Below are 13,976 nucleotides of genomic sequence, written 5' to 3'. Positions count from 1 at the left end.
CGCTGAGGGTGAAACAGCTGGGAGCCTCCAGGGCATTTGGAAAAGCCGGATGCACCCCTGGGTAAAAACCCTCATTGCAAGTATTGCAAAGCCCATATAAAAATTGGGACTTTTTAAAAATGCAGCAGGACACAGGACAAATTGTTGAAAAGCGGGACTGTCCCACCAAAAGCGGGATGTCTGGTCACCTTAGGTTTGGTTGTTGGGCCATTTTTGTATAGGCAGGGTCAGGTGTTAACAATTATTTTATGTGCTCTATTAAAACAGGATCCAGCTAATTAGTGGTGGGGTTCAAATTTTCTTACTACAGATTATGTGGGCGTGGCTTGGTGGGGATGGCGTGGCTTGGTGGGTGTGGTAGGGGAAGGTTACTACAAAATCCCCATTTCTTCCCGATCCGCTGGGATTCGGAAGGCAAGAATAGATGGGGGCGGGGTCAGTCAGAGGTGGTATTTACCGGTTCTCAGAACTACTCAAAATTTCTGCTACCGGTTCTCCAGAACTGGTCAGAACCTACTGAATACCACCTCTGCAGCTAATGAACAAGAGATCCTCACTTGAGAAGTGGGATCTTCAGTTTGGACTGAAGAAAAACGTAGGAGCAGAGCAGGCTGAAGTGATAGAATAGCATGCCATCTATATTTACGTTTGTCTAAATTATATGCAAGAATGTTTGTGCATTAAAGACCCCTTCCTCCCCCCCCCCCGCCGCCGCCACCACTCCAATATTTATTGTGATCGATCCCCACCCCAACCCTCAATTCATCTTTAGAAGAATCTTGACTGGCACACTATGATTCAATGAAACATAGCAGAACTGCGCCTGTCTTGAGATCTAACTGCCTTAGGCTCCAGAAGAGAAATTGCCAAATAAGGGGAAAGCCCCAGGAACTGCATCCTCTCTGCAAAGCAAAGGAATCCAACCAAGCCTGAGATGGCTGCAGAGAATGAGAGGGATGAAGGGTACATACGTAGATTTAAAAAATGAGGATAAAATTAGTGTTGATTTTTCCCGGTAGGTACAAAAGATTTTCAAAAGATTTCTTGTGTCCACAGCCAAGTGGACTGGATGCCCATGTGGTCTACCATCCCAGAGTATTGCCATGTCCAGCTTTGGATCAGCAACGCCCAGCGAGCATCCCTGGCACAAAGAGAGCATGGGTAAAAATAGATGCATCTGAAGGTTATAAATAGTCTCGCTAAGCACGCAATTGGCAAGGCGATGGCAAAACACTAGAGATCGGGATGGGGAGGAGGGTGGAATAAGGAGTGTTCGGGCGTCAAGGGCTACAGACTTCAGAGGGGTGGTCCCTGCCTTCAGCAACAGCTGCTGGGCTTGGGGGATCAGGTTTCAGAGAGCCGCAAAAACAAAAACGGGATGGCAGTGCGGTTGGACCCCTCATCCTCCTTCCGAGAACCAAACAGACTCACTGTAATGTTTACCACATGTCAGGCTTGCTGGTTCTTTGGACTTCAACACGCTGACATGTATACAGCAAACACATTCCACATTATTAAAACCATATTTAATTAAGAGGGGGAGAGAAGATGTGCTTGGAGAGGGAGGACAGAGTGAGCAGGAAGGCAATGTCCCTGTTTTGTTCTGGGGGCGGATCTCCCTGCACAATTTCCCTATATTGCTTGCACTGTATAGGGAAATTGTACAGTGTAATGTAATGGCGCCATCTGCCGGGCAACAGGTGCAATAACAGATTCCTTTAGTCCAGTCCCTCCTGCAAAATTTCCATGGGGCAGGAAACGGGATCCATGCGTTTGCCTGCAATAACTTCCTCGGTACCCATCAAGCTCCCTGCGCTGATTTTATATTTTAATTAAAAAAACAAAATCTGAAATAGAAACTTACTAACCCTCTAGGGACCCTTGGGGGCCTCTGTAGCCACTTCTAGAAATTTTTTTTTTTTTTTTAGATTTTATTAAGAATTTATATGCCGCCCTTTTCCCTGGAGGGACTCAGGGCGGCTTACAATAATGAGGGGAAGGGGGTGCAAGACAAGACTTAAAGGGAAAAAAAAAAAAAAATCGTGAATAAAAGAAAATTATCCATAAAAACACAACATTCATTCAACATTCGGGCGGGGTGAGAGTAATCCTATCCCCAGGCCTGACGGGATAGCCAGGTCTTCAGGGCTGTGCGGAAGGCCTGGACTGTGGTGAGGGTACGGATCTCCACGGGGAGGGTGTTCCATAATGTCGGAGCTGCAACTGAGAAGGCTCTCCTCCGCGTAGTCGCCAGTCGGCACTGACTGGCGGATGGAATTCGGAGGAGGCCTACTCTGTGCGATCTGATGGGACGCAGGGAGCTAATTGGCAGGAGGCGGTCTCTCAAATAGTCTCAAAATAAACACGATGTGCAGCAGACGCCTTCTTTGTTTGGAAATATACCCATCTGTCTAGAGAAAAAAGGCAAATGGAGTTGGGGTGTTGGGAAAGCATCCTGGGGGATGAAGTAGGGTGGGAAGATTCCCTCTGCACTTCCCTTTCTAGGAAATAAATGTGTGGGTCCTGGCTGGGTCTAGAATCTACCATTTTTTAAAGTAGCTAAATGAGAACAAAGAATATGGCAAGCTCAGAGACCACCAAGGACCCCTCATGTCAATCCTGTGCTACAAATAAACCGCTCCAAAATCGATTGCAGAAAATACGACTTCAGCAACAAAGTGGTCAAGGCCTAGAATGTACTACCTGACTCCATTGTTACATCCTCAAACCCCCACAGCTTCAACCTTAAACTGTCTACCATGGACCTCACCCCATTTCTAAGAGGTCAGTAGGGGCATGCATAAGCCCACCAACCGTCCTTGTCCTACTGTCCCCATTTATTCGTATCCATTTCCTGTATTGATAATCATGTTTATACTTATATGTTATCTTATACGTGCTTGACAAAATAAATAAATAAATAAATAAATAAATAAATAAATAAATAAATAAAGAAGGAAGGAAGGAAGGAAGGAAGGAAGGAAAGAAAGAGAGAGAAAGAAAATATTCTTTATTAATATGATTTTAGTTGTTTCCATTTTCTCTTCTTTTACCTGCGCAAGCCCACTGCCATGCATGGGCCTCAGGGACGCAAGTTGTGACAGCGGGCTAAACCCACATTCGCTTCTGTGGGTCTGCCCTACTTTCCTGGACTTCTTCATAAACCAGTCAGGACAATGGCTGAGATGTGTAGTAAGCTTACTTCCATCTGCTCCGGCTGCTTGTGTCCAAGCTGTATATAAAAGCTTGCCAAGTGCCATCTCTAGGCCCAGGCCTTAGGGAAGGGTCTACTATGACCAGGCTGGCAACTGAAGAAAGAAAACGTACTGATCCTTACACTGCTAGTGAACTCTACCCTAGTCTCAAGCCATTTCACTCAGGAAACTTGGCCAAATCCTCATCTTCCATTCTGCCTGCCTACCAACAGAGGTTGGGGAAATGGCTTTGAAAGGTGATTTGCCTCTCCTTGTTCTCAGGGTCAGAGGAGAAGACAGTTCTACATCAAAATACTAAGCAATACTGGCCACATCTGACCCTTAGTCTATCTCTATCTGGCCTGCAAGGTTTGCTATTATTTTGAAGGCAACTATTTATTTATTTTCAATTTATGTCTGTGCATGCATTCAAGCCCTCACACCTTCACAGCCTTATTGGTTCAGCCCTCTGCAATAATCCCGGTTTCTCACGTGGTCCTTCGGGAAAACTAATTGCCTATTCTTGGCTTAATAGCTTGTCTAATAGGTTTCTTATTTTCATGGGAAGTGGGGACTGAGGCACAAATTAGTCTCTGCCCTTTGCCTGGAGCAGCCAAATATCTTCGATCGATTCTAATCTTGCCGGTGAAAACTTAAAAGACAAACGTGCACACGTTTACATCAGTTGATCAATACCAGACAAAAATAGTTTGTTACTACATTCGCATTACTTCCGGCAAAGCCTTGCCAGGACCTTTTGCTATACGCGACACAAAATTTTCACTCTTTTACTTACATCGAACGGGGGAAATCAGCCTGCTGCTTCGCCTCCGCTGCTGCACATGATTCTCGGCGTGTTGTGAAGCAACCAGATTTCAGGATCTCTGATTTGCTACAAAACTGTGGAGGGAAGTTGTATATGTTTTTAGACTCCCACCCCTTCTGGGTTTCTTTTTTTAACTCTCAGGAACAACCTGGCCAAGAGCCACAGCAGCTGGTTTTGGCCAGAATTCCTCATACCTCAAGAGCCCTTATTCACTTATACTCCAGTACAAGAAAACAGCAGCCCAATATGGAAGATTTTGGAAGCGCCTGAAGAAATATCAGACACCATTTCCTTCTCTATACTAAAAACCTCCAACAATTCTCAGCGTTGTTTTTTAAGTTACTTTGCTCTCCATGCCAATCTTAACTCTAATATAATAATATATGGCCTTTTATTGGTTTACAGCTCATCCTTGACTTACAACAGTTCATTTAGTGACCGTTCAAAGTTACAACGGCACCAAAAAAAGCGACGTGATCGTTTTTCACACTTACGACCTTGGCAGCATCCCCATGGTCATGTGATCAAAGTTCAGGTGCTTGGCAACCAGTTCATACTTATGACCGTTGCTGTGTCCCAAGGTCATGTGATCCCCTTTTGCAACCTTCTGACCAGCAAAATTGACGGGGAAGCCAGATTCGCTTAATGATCGTGTTACTAAGTTACCAACTACAGTGATTCATTTAACCACTGTGCCAAGAAAGGTCATAAAATGGGGCAACACTCACTTAACAAATGTCTCACTTAGCAACAGAAATTTTGTGGTCGTAACTTGAGGACTACCTGTATTTGACTTTTATCCCGCCTTTATTTTGGTCACTTAAGGTGGCATATATACCTTTAAGCTCCCTCCTCTTATGGTATTTTTCGGACTATAAGACACACTGACGTATAAGACGCACCAAGACTTCAAAAAGGTAAGTAAGAAAAAAAGTTTTTGTCCTCCCCAGCCCCCAGCAGCACTCTGCAGGGTTCAGCAGGGCTGGGGGGGGAGGCAAAATGCCCCCGTTTTTTGCGAAAAATGGCCCATTGTCCACAAAAATGGGATGTAGGGGCGGGGCTCCGGGAGGCCAAAAATGGCTGTATTCGGTGTATAAGATGCACCAACATTTTCATGCTCTTTTATGGGGGGGGGGAGTTGCATCTTATACTCTAAAAAATACGATATATTCCCCAAAACAACCACCCTCTGAGACTAAGGTTGGTCTAAGAGAGAGTGACTGACCCAAAGTCTCCCAGGTGCCTTTCATGCCTAGTGGAGGATTTGATCTCAAGATCTCCTGGTTTGTAGTCTAGCACCTTAGCCTGCTTTTTATTTGTTTTAATCCCATCCTTGCAAATATCTTGAAGGCTGAGGTTGCTCAGCAGATGGCAGCTTTGAAACTTTTTACTTTTTTTCCATTTTAAATTTGGGGAAGACAAAAATATTTACATTCAGGACTAGAAATAGTCACATCACTTTTGCAGCTCACAAGTCTTTGAGCGGGGCATATGTTCCAATCTTCTGCACTTTCACTCGAAAACAAATGGCATTCTATTGAAGGCGACCTTTGCCTAAGAAATCGTGGAAAAGACGGCAGATTAAATTGAAGTTAATGCTAAAGCCACACAGGTGGCTCGCAAGGTGTTCCTTTAGCTGCATTTCCCCAGCGTACTTTTGGTAGAGGTCCAGCTAGACGAAAACCTAATTGTTCGCTCTGAAGCATGACAAATTAGGAAATGGGGTTTCTACACAGGTCATCGGTTTTTTTAGAGAGATTAATTCCCAAGATGCGAAGACCACAAATTCATGGACTTCGGGTTTCTCCTAAAATACAGATGGAAAAGTTTTATGCAATACAATGTTGTTTAGGGTTCTACCACAAAACCGCGGTAGACAAAAGCGCGGTCAACGAAATCGCGTATGTGACGTCATCACAGCGCGACGAAAAAGATCGAAAAATGTAAAAATAAAGCGAAAACCTTACCCTAACCCCCCCAAACCTAACCCTAAACCTAAACCTAACCCTTAACCTAACCCTAAACCTAACCCTTAACCTAACGAAAAACCTAACGCTAACCCTTAACCTAACACTAAACGTAACGCTAACGCTCTAAACCTAACCCTGACCCTTAACCTAACCCTAACCCTAACCCTAACCCTAACCCTTACCTTTATGTGAATCGGCTTGCTGTAATTTAATTTTTATTTCAATTTTTCGATCTTTTTCGTCGCGCTGTGATGACGTCACATACGCGATTTCGTCGACCGCGCTTTTGTGGAACGCGGTTTTGACGGGTCACAGTTGTTTAGAGCTATTGCCTGTTGGAAATTGCCTGGGTTATTGATATGGCTTGCAAGCAACTGTGATGTTGAAATAATACTACTGTTTGACATGTATGCATTTTGCCTGAATTCATTTATACATAGAAATGTTTTAAAGAAATAAAGCTGGGAGAGCAAGATCTTCTGTATACTAGGTAAAATGGAGATTATGGTTAATGTGGGTCTAAAACAGTGAAATGTGAATGATATGAGGGGGATGTGAATTGTTTATTAAGACTGTTACATTTGGGCATTTAAAAACAGACAGAGGTGGTTTGGAGAGGATAATTCTAGATGAGAATACACCGTAATTGTGAGGTCACAAAAATGGGGTTGATTTAGTTTCCTAGGAAAATGACTTGGGCCTACCAAAATTTGAAATCAGTGTTTTGGGATCACCATGGCCATTTTGTGAATAGGCACACACAACACAGATTGCAGACATGTTCACAAAAGTATCAGGTGAGGGTTATGTAATTAAAATTAAAACCTACAGAAACAAAATTAAAGCCTCCACAATCAGAAGCTGTAGATCTCCAATTACCAGCAGATCTTGTTTCTATATAAAACAAGGCTAGATTCTGCTGGATGTAGATTATGAGTAGAAACACTTCAGGGAGGAAGACAATTTATATGGCTTCATTCTATATATCTTATTCTTTACTACATTTATATGCCATCTAACTTACTAGCAAACAACTATGAATGACTTCATCATTATAAGTTGATCTCAGGATTTGACCTGATTAATGCTTGGATGGAAGACTACTAGGAAATCCCAAGGCCATGGAGTTAAACTTGGAAGTTGAAGAAATATTCCAAAAGAAAGAAAAGGCAAATTCCTTTGATATTCCTGCCGAGAAAACGCTATGGTTGTGTCCAGTTGGTTACCAGATGTAAAGTTCAAGAAGGGCATCCTTACATTTATCCGCATTTGCACAAAAGCTTTAAAAGTACACATTTACTCCAAAAAAGGACACCTCACTGAGTGTTAGTCCACCTCTAGAGGCATTGTAGAAAATTGCCTGGGGTGTCAAAATTTCAGGAGCACTTGCCAGTAATATATAAATGTCTGTGAGCAAGCAGTCACTTGCTATACTTCTACAGAAAACACAAGAGACTTTTTAAAAAGAACATTAACTTTGAATCTGCAGGAAACTATACTTGCATGAAATTGTCGCAGCAGTTACCTCAGTGTTTGCCAAAAGGAGGGATGAAACACCCCCCCCCCACTATTGACAAGCACAATTGTTACAAAACAACAGCAATGATGACATACTTTATATTATTACTACAGGGTGGCTGGGTGATTCTGAGTAGATGCTATGAACTAGAACTTCAGGAATAGCTAAAGTCAAACAGATTTTTACACACTTGTGGTCGCCTTTGGATAGTGTTGAAATGGGACTGGAGTAGTTTCTTTAAAGAGACTAGAAACTGGGAGACTGTGAGTCCTACTCCTGCCTTAAGCACAAAGCCAGCTGGGTGACCTTGGTACAGTCGGTCTCTCTCAGCCCTAGGGGGGGGGGGGGGGAAACCAAGAGCAAACCACTTCTGAAATTTTGACAAGAAAACTTCAGGGATTTGCCCAGGCAGTGGCCAAAAGTCAACTTCAACTCTGGGAGAAAAAAAACCCATCCCATCTTAACACTTGTACATCTAAAAGTATATTAAGTCTGCCTTAATTAGAGGGAATAAGGTGAAGCAATGCAGTGGTGGGATTCAAATTTTCTTACTACCGGTTATGTGGGCATGGCTTGATGGGCATGGTGTGGCTTGGTGGGCATGGCTTGGTGGGCGTGGCAGGGGAAGGATACTGTAAAATCTCCATTCCCTCCAGATCAGCTAGGACTTGGGAGGCAGAGAATAGATGGGGGCGGGGCCAGCCAGAGATGGCATTAACAGTTCTCTGAACTACTCACAATTTCTGCTACCAGTTCTCCAGAACTGGTCAGAACCTGCTGAACACCACCTCTGAAACAATTGTATGAGGCACCATTGGAAAAAGAAGTTGCCATGGCATATTTCTTCTATGGTAAAGGGTGACTGAGAAGAATGCATACTGTCAGTCTCAAAGGAAATTTCCCTTCAACTTATCACTCATGTCCTAGTCAATTATTTTAATGTGACTGGAGTTTACATAGAAATATTCTGACAAATCTTGACTTGCTAAAAAGGCAGCCAAAATCCAATAATGTCAGGGGTCCACTTAATTTCTGGGTGCTCCCATATATGGACACAATAAATACTGTCAGCCATCCTGTCACATGACACACACACCCAGACATATAAACTGACCTTGTGGCTGATAATCTAAGTCTGAGAAAAGGAAAGATAACGGGTTCACACAGAGAAAGGGAAAATGGACTAAGAAGCTGTGAGAAGGGAAAGGAAGAGAAATGGCTAGCAGACAAGGATGGGATTAAGCAGCACCACGTTGCTGAAGAGATACAGTTCCTGAGAAGTTCAAGACCACCAAAGAGGAATTGGAATGGAAATTGCTAGGAATGTCCCTTTAGGGCAGGGGTGTCCATCCTTGGCAACTTTAAAACTTGTGAACTTCAACTCCTAGAATTCCCCAGCCAGCTACATTATAGGATGTCTGGGCACATTGTCATTTTAAAAGAAGAATACTGTTGCAGGCAGAGAAAGTTAATTTCTGAACTGCAGAGTAATTAGGCCAAATAATTCGCTACATTAAAATCTCCTTTAAAGGGTGACTAGGAAGGGAAGACTGTAGGCCTGTTTGTAGGAACTGCTTGCTTAGTTATATCCCTGGAAAAGCCAAACTTTCTGAGTCTTTTCACACCTCTTATTCTAACAATTGTTTTAGTGGTAGGATTCATAAGACCTTCGTCTCTTCCTGCTGTCTCTTGTCTGACCAATCTTGAGAAATCACATTCAATCACCTTGAGATTGAAACTTACTCATTCCCCAGTAAACCAGATATATTTAGGGCATCTACTTGTGAAATACCCTGGATATTTTGTGAATGGTTCAGAAGAGGATGTATTAGCAGAATACTCCGCAATATAAACCCATTTGAATAAATGGGTGCAAAATTTGTGCTCCACTAATTCCCAATTATGAGTTCAACATACCATATCTCTAATGAGATAGACTGAATGTAAGGTATTAGTTCTTATCATTTTGTTGTTTGTGTATATACTGAGAATTTATACACCGGAGACAAATTCCCTGTGTGTCCAATCACACTTGGCCAATAAAGAATCTTCCCTTCCTTTCCCTTCCCTTCTACTCCACTCTCCACTACATTCCATTCTACCCTCCATAATTCCCATGCAGTGTCGGATTAATCCGGACAAAATGCAGTAGGAAATAATAAGACCACCCCAAGATAGAAAAAAATTCCAATGCCTCACTTTCAGGGGGATGTGCTCTGTCACAACAAATTGGTAAGATGAGACCAATGGTATAAGTAGATCTATATTTGGAGGTTTCGACCAAGGAGATTAAAAAAACATAGTTTGAATCAAGAGGGAGAAAAACAAAGGAATTGCCCCTCAAAATGGAGAGCATCTGTGCTTTGTATATATAGAACAAAAGTTAAACATAATATAATTTTCTTTTTAAGAAAAAATGGCTCTTGTTTATGCACTGACTCCTTGGCTAAGAAACAAATAACTAGAAAAGCATAGTTTGATAGAAAAATCCATTTAACTATATAGAGATTGGTGCTATATTAGTAAATTAGCTCTCTGATCCCTCCACTTAAGAATCGGGATATATGTTTTAATGTAATTTAATGCTTGTATGACCCATTTAATCTGCTGTTTCCATCCATAGAGGACTTTTCTTGTTTATTGTTTCTTCAATACATAGGATAGTATAATCTATCACTGATGTAAAGGTTTTATTGGGGGGAGTTATTTATTTAGCAAATTGTGGGGCAGCAATTCTAAACATATTTGAAGAAATTTTAAATTTCCAAGAAAAAGCAAAATTCACATCAAAGGTCTCTGGAGTGCACTGATCAAAGAGCTCATCTAGTATTTCATCTGATAGCCATTCTCCAATCTTTAACTTCAATTGCTGTTGCTTAAGATGGGCAGCCATATCAATCTTTCAAAGGAACAAATAATTCTGTCAAATGTCTTTCATACAAATCCTGAGTTGAAAACTGAAAGTCAGCAACACATTTTCTCACAGAATGCTTGCCCTATGTTGGGAGATCATGTTTGGCAGTCAATTGCTTGATGGAATAATCAAAAGTAAGTCCTCAGGTCTGTGACTACATTTATATCATTGTCCAAGTGCAGGGTTTTCTGCAGCTCTCCCAATCAAAATTCCAATTATAAATTTTGGGGTCTTAAGGTGATCCTTGATCAAAGACGATTGCAAATTTGCTGGGATCCCCATCATACTTGTCAGGTATGGTGATGGAGAATTGATGCTAGTGCCACTGGATCCTAGCTAGAGGAAGGAAATAGCCTTGGCAGCTTTAGTCCTTATTGGGTTTGTAAAGGAGATTTTAGCAATACAATAAGAACTTGTGGATGGCATAAATTATTATACAATGGAACAAACTGTAGATAAAAGTGGGAAATTTTGTTAAGAGTTTGGTACATGCTTTCTTCTCTGAATATTTTTCTACAGCAAAATACAGGAATTCATGTTACTAGGAGATATTGGAAAAAACTGTTTTGCTTGAATTTCTACTGCCATTTTAAAGAGTACTAGACAACCTGTGTCCTGTTAGGTCATTGTTTCAGAGGTATGGTATTTCCTTATCTAAACTAAGAAACAGAATGAGCATGGGCTGGCAAAAAAAATAACTGGGAATAGAAGTGATTTCTGACTTCCTGTTGGTTTCCCAATTTTTTTCTTTATGGAAAGCTGGAAGGGAGCATTGAAAAATCTTCCTCCCTCCTTCCCTCTTCCTGCGACATCTAGTTTAGCCTTCTGCTGGCTTTTCCGTTGACTTAAAAAAGAATAGGCACTGTGAACATTAGTGAGGATTCACAGGGGTGTGGTGAGAGTCAGAAAGGGTGAGCAAGTGATGCTAGAGGGAGGACTTGCCAGATGTAGCACAGGTCAGGAAGTGGAGGTGTGTGGGAGGTGCAGCACAAATCCAGGAGGCGCACAGGATGCGATGGAGACGAGGATGTGTAATGATGCACAAGAGGTACTGCACAGGTCAGGGAGGGTGCACAGAAGTGCCTTGGAGGACTGGAGGGTACACAGGGATGCAATGTGGGTCAGGATATGTAAAAGTGCACAAGAGGTGCCATAGGGGTCAGGGAGGATGCAGAGTGTAACACAGGTTGGCTTCTGCAGAAATGCACAGAGGTGTGAGAGAGATGCCCAAGTGGTTGGGAATGGGGCACGGGGTGCAGAGCAGGGGTGCAGGAGAGGTGCTGCATGGATCAAAGGTGCAAGAGGGTACGGAATGGGTGGGGGAGACTGGATGCAGGTGCACAAGGAGTTGGTATGGTGCAAGTGCAGAGTGGCTGGGGAAGTTGCGTGAGTGGGGAAACTTACCCAAGCAACTTGAAACCTTCTCCGCCAGCTTTTCTATTATCAACTGTGCTTGTGGGAACTGGCAGGGAGCATGGCAATCACAAACAAATTTACACCATTGACATGTAGGAAGTTAGCAGGGATTGTTGAAAATTACTATCACATGACTACAGCTGATTGTGAGAGTAGTGTGGTGTGGCATCACCGAAAGGGTCATGAACTTCGGACGTATTCTGTAAGTTAGCCCGTTTGAGGTAAGTTGAACAAAATTGGTATAACACTCCATTTTGCCCAACTGATGTTTACAAAGAGACAAACGTTTTAGTAGACTATCCACCATGCCTTATGAAAGTGTTCCTTCACGTTTCCCTGATTACAATTCGGTTTCTTTAGAACAGTGTTTCTCAACCTTGGCGACTTTAAGTCCCATGGACTTCAACTCCCAGAATCCCCCAGCCAGCATAGCTGGCTGGGGAATTCTGGGAGTTGAAGTCCACGGGACTTAAAGTCGCCAAGGTTGAGAAACACTGCTTTAGAACCTAAATGTTTTGTTAAAAGCAGCATGGAGGGGATCAGGGAAGTCATTGTACAATACCTGCTTCCCATCCCTTGTTAAGACATAAAAGAATATAAAGCATCCATGAAACAAATTGCACGGGTTGCCTCTTCTTATCCTGCTCTATATAAGTTATATACATTAGTGTACCTACTTGGTAGGCCTGTGACTGACTTCCTGGAATAGGCACCATAGAGTAAATATATAGAGGATTATGCTTGCTCAACTGAAGTGTTATGGGCTTCTTCAAGTTGAGCTCTACTTCTGTTGGGTTTCAGACACATATTTGTGTAGCTTTATTGACAAAGCAGAAATGATTTGCAACTGTCTTTTTCTGATACATGCTTTCAAGCCAGCTAACAGTCTGGGGTTTCTAATGGACTTTCATACTTGGTTACTGGCCCTACTTAGCTTCTCAAGATCAAGCAGACAAGGCTTCAATCTGGATGCCAACCTTTGCCTGCCTCTACAGCTCTGTCCTTGCCATCAGACCTGCTGATCTAATAAAATTTAAGATAATCAGACAAAATTAACTGGGATCAAGGGTGGACAGGTTCAGTGCAAGAGGCAAAAGCCTATTCCTACTGAATTCCCTACCTTAAAAGGTTCAAATTCAAATGAATAATAAGTTGTGCAAATATGTAGATGCAGAAGTGGTCAATGCACAAATGTAGCAAGAAAGAGAAGTATACATTTCGAAACAGGAAATGGGATGGAGCAACCACTGAAAGAGAAGTAAGGATGTGGCGGCTAAATTTTAGCACAGAAATACCATCCCTGAGACTGCATATCCATTCAGCAGTATGGCAATTGCAGAGCTGAAAGATCCTACAGGAGAGTATTGGCTGTCTGAATAATCAAGTCAGTGATCCTCTCCCATGTTTGTCTAATGAAAATGTACTTGTTTTCTGTCATTCCCAACTTTCCTAGTAATTTATCTTTACCTTATAGCTCATAACTTTAAAAAACAAATGGGTGCCAACTAGTGTCAGCTTGGCACCTCTTACATTGCATCTTATTCTCTGGTTTCCCCCCCACCTCAAGATTCGAATGGCCGCTCACCTTTCTGGTGTTTGGAAAGGCACTAAAGGCCTTGGTGGCACAAGCCTTTGGTGAGTATTATTGAAGCTCCATTTTCTTTGTCCCATCCAGGTTTGTTTTCTCTGCTATCTATATTGGGGGAGGGGGTTACGTTGTTTTCAAATGTTTTTAGCAGTTTGCAAACCACCCAGAGTCACAAGGAATTGGGCAGCATAAACATTATCATCTTTCAAGCAGCCTAGACCGGTGGTTCTCAACCTCTGGTCCGCAGACCCCTGGGCGGCCATGAGGTCATCACAGGAGAAACAAAAAGGCTTGAAGAAATGTTATTATTAAACCCTGAGTTAAGTCTTGGGGGTCCGTGGCCAGGATCCGTGGTCAAAAAGGTTGAGAATTACTGGCCTACACCAAAGGTGCCCAAACTTGGCAACTTTAAGACTTGTGGACTTTAACTCCCACAATTCTCCAGCCAGGCTGGAAAATTCTGGGAGTTGAAGTCCACAAGTCTTAAAGTTGCCAAGTTTGGGCACCCTGGCCTAGACTATCCGCAGCATCCATAGAGTGGGGATATGG

The 13,976-nt window shown here is 42.6% G+C and overlaps 1 protein-coding gene across 1 annotated transcript in view; it reads right to left on the bottom strand.

Moving 5' to 3' along the window:
- The window catches only part of ARHGEF25 (Rho guanine nucleotide exchange factor 25), a 109,673-nt gene extending 105,616 nt beyond the window's left edge, over window positions 1–4,057 (bottom strand). The window contains exon 1 of the mRNA XM_032211765.1: window positions 3,991–4,057. The gene's annotated coding sequence lies outside the window, so the exon portion shown is untranslated. The remainder of the gene's footprint in view (window positions 1–3,990) is intronic.
- Between the last annotated feature and the right edge of the window lie 9,919 nt (window positions 4,058–13,976).

The sequence above is a fragment of the Thamnophis elegans genome, chromosome 2 (assembly GCF_009769535.1).
Source record: "Thamnophis elegans isolate rThaEle1 chromosome 2, rThaEle1.pri, whole genome shotgun sequence".
NCBI lineage: Eukaryota > Metazoa > Chordata > Lepidosauria > Squamata > Colubridae > Thamnophis > Thamnophis elegans.
The sequence above is the reverse complement of the archived record's forward strand: the minus strand, read 5'-3'. Positions and strand labels throughout refer to the sequence as shown.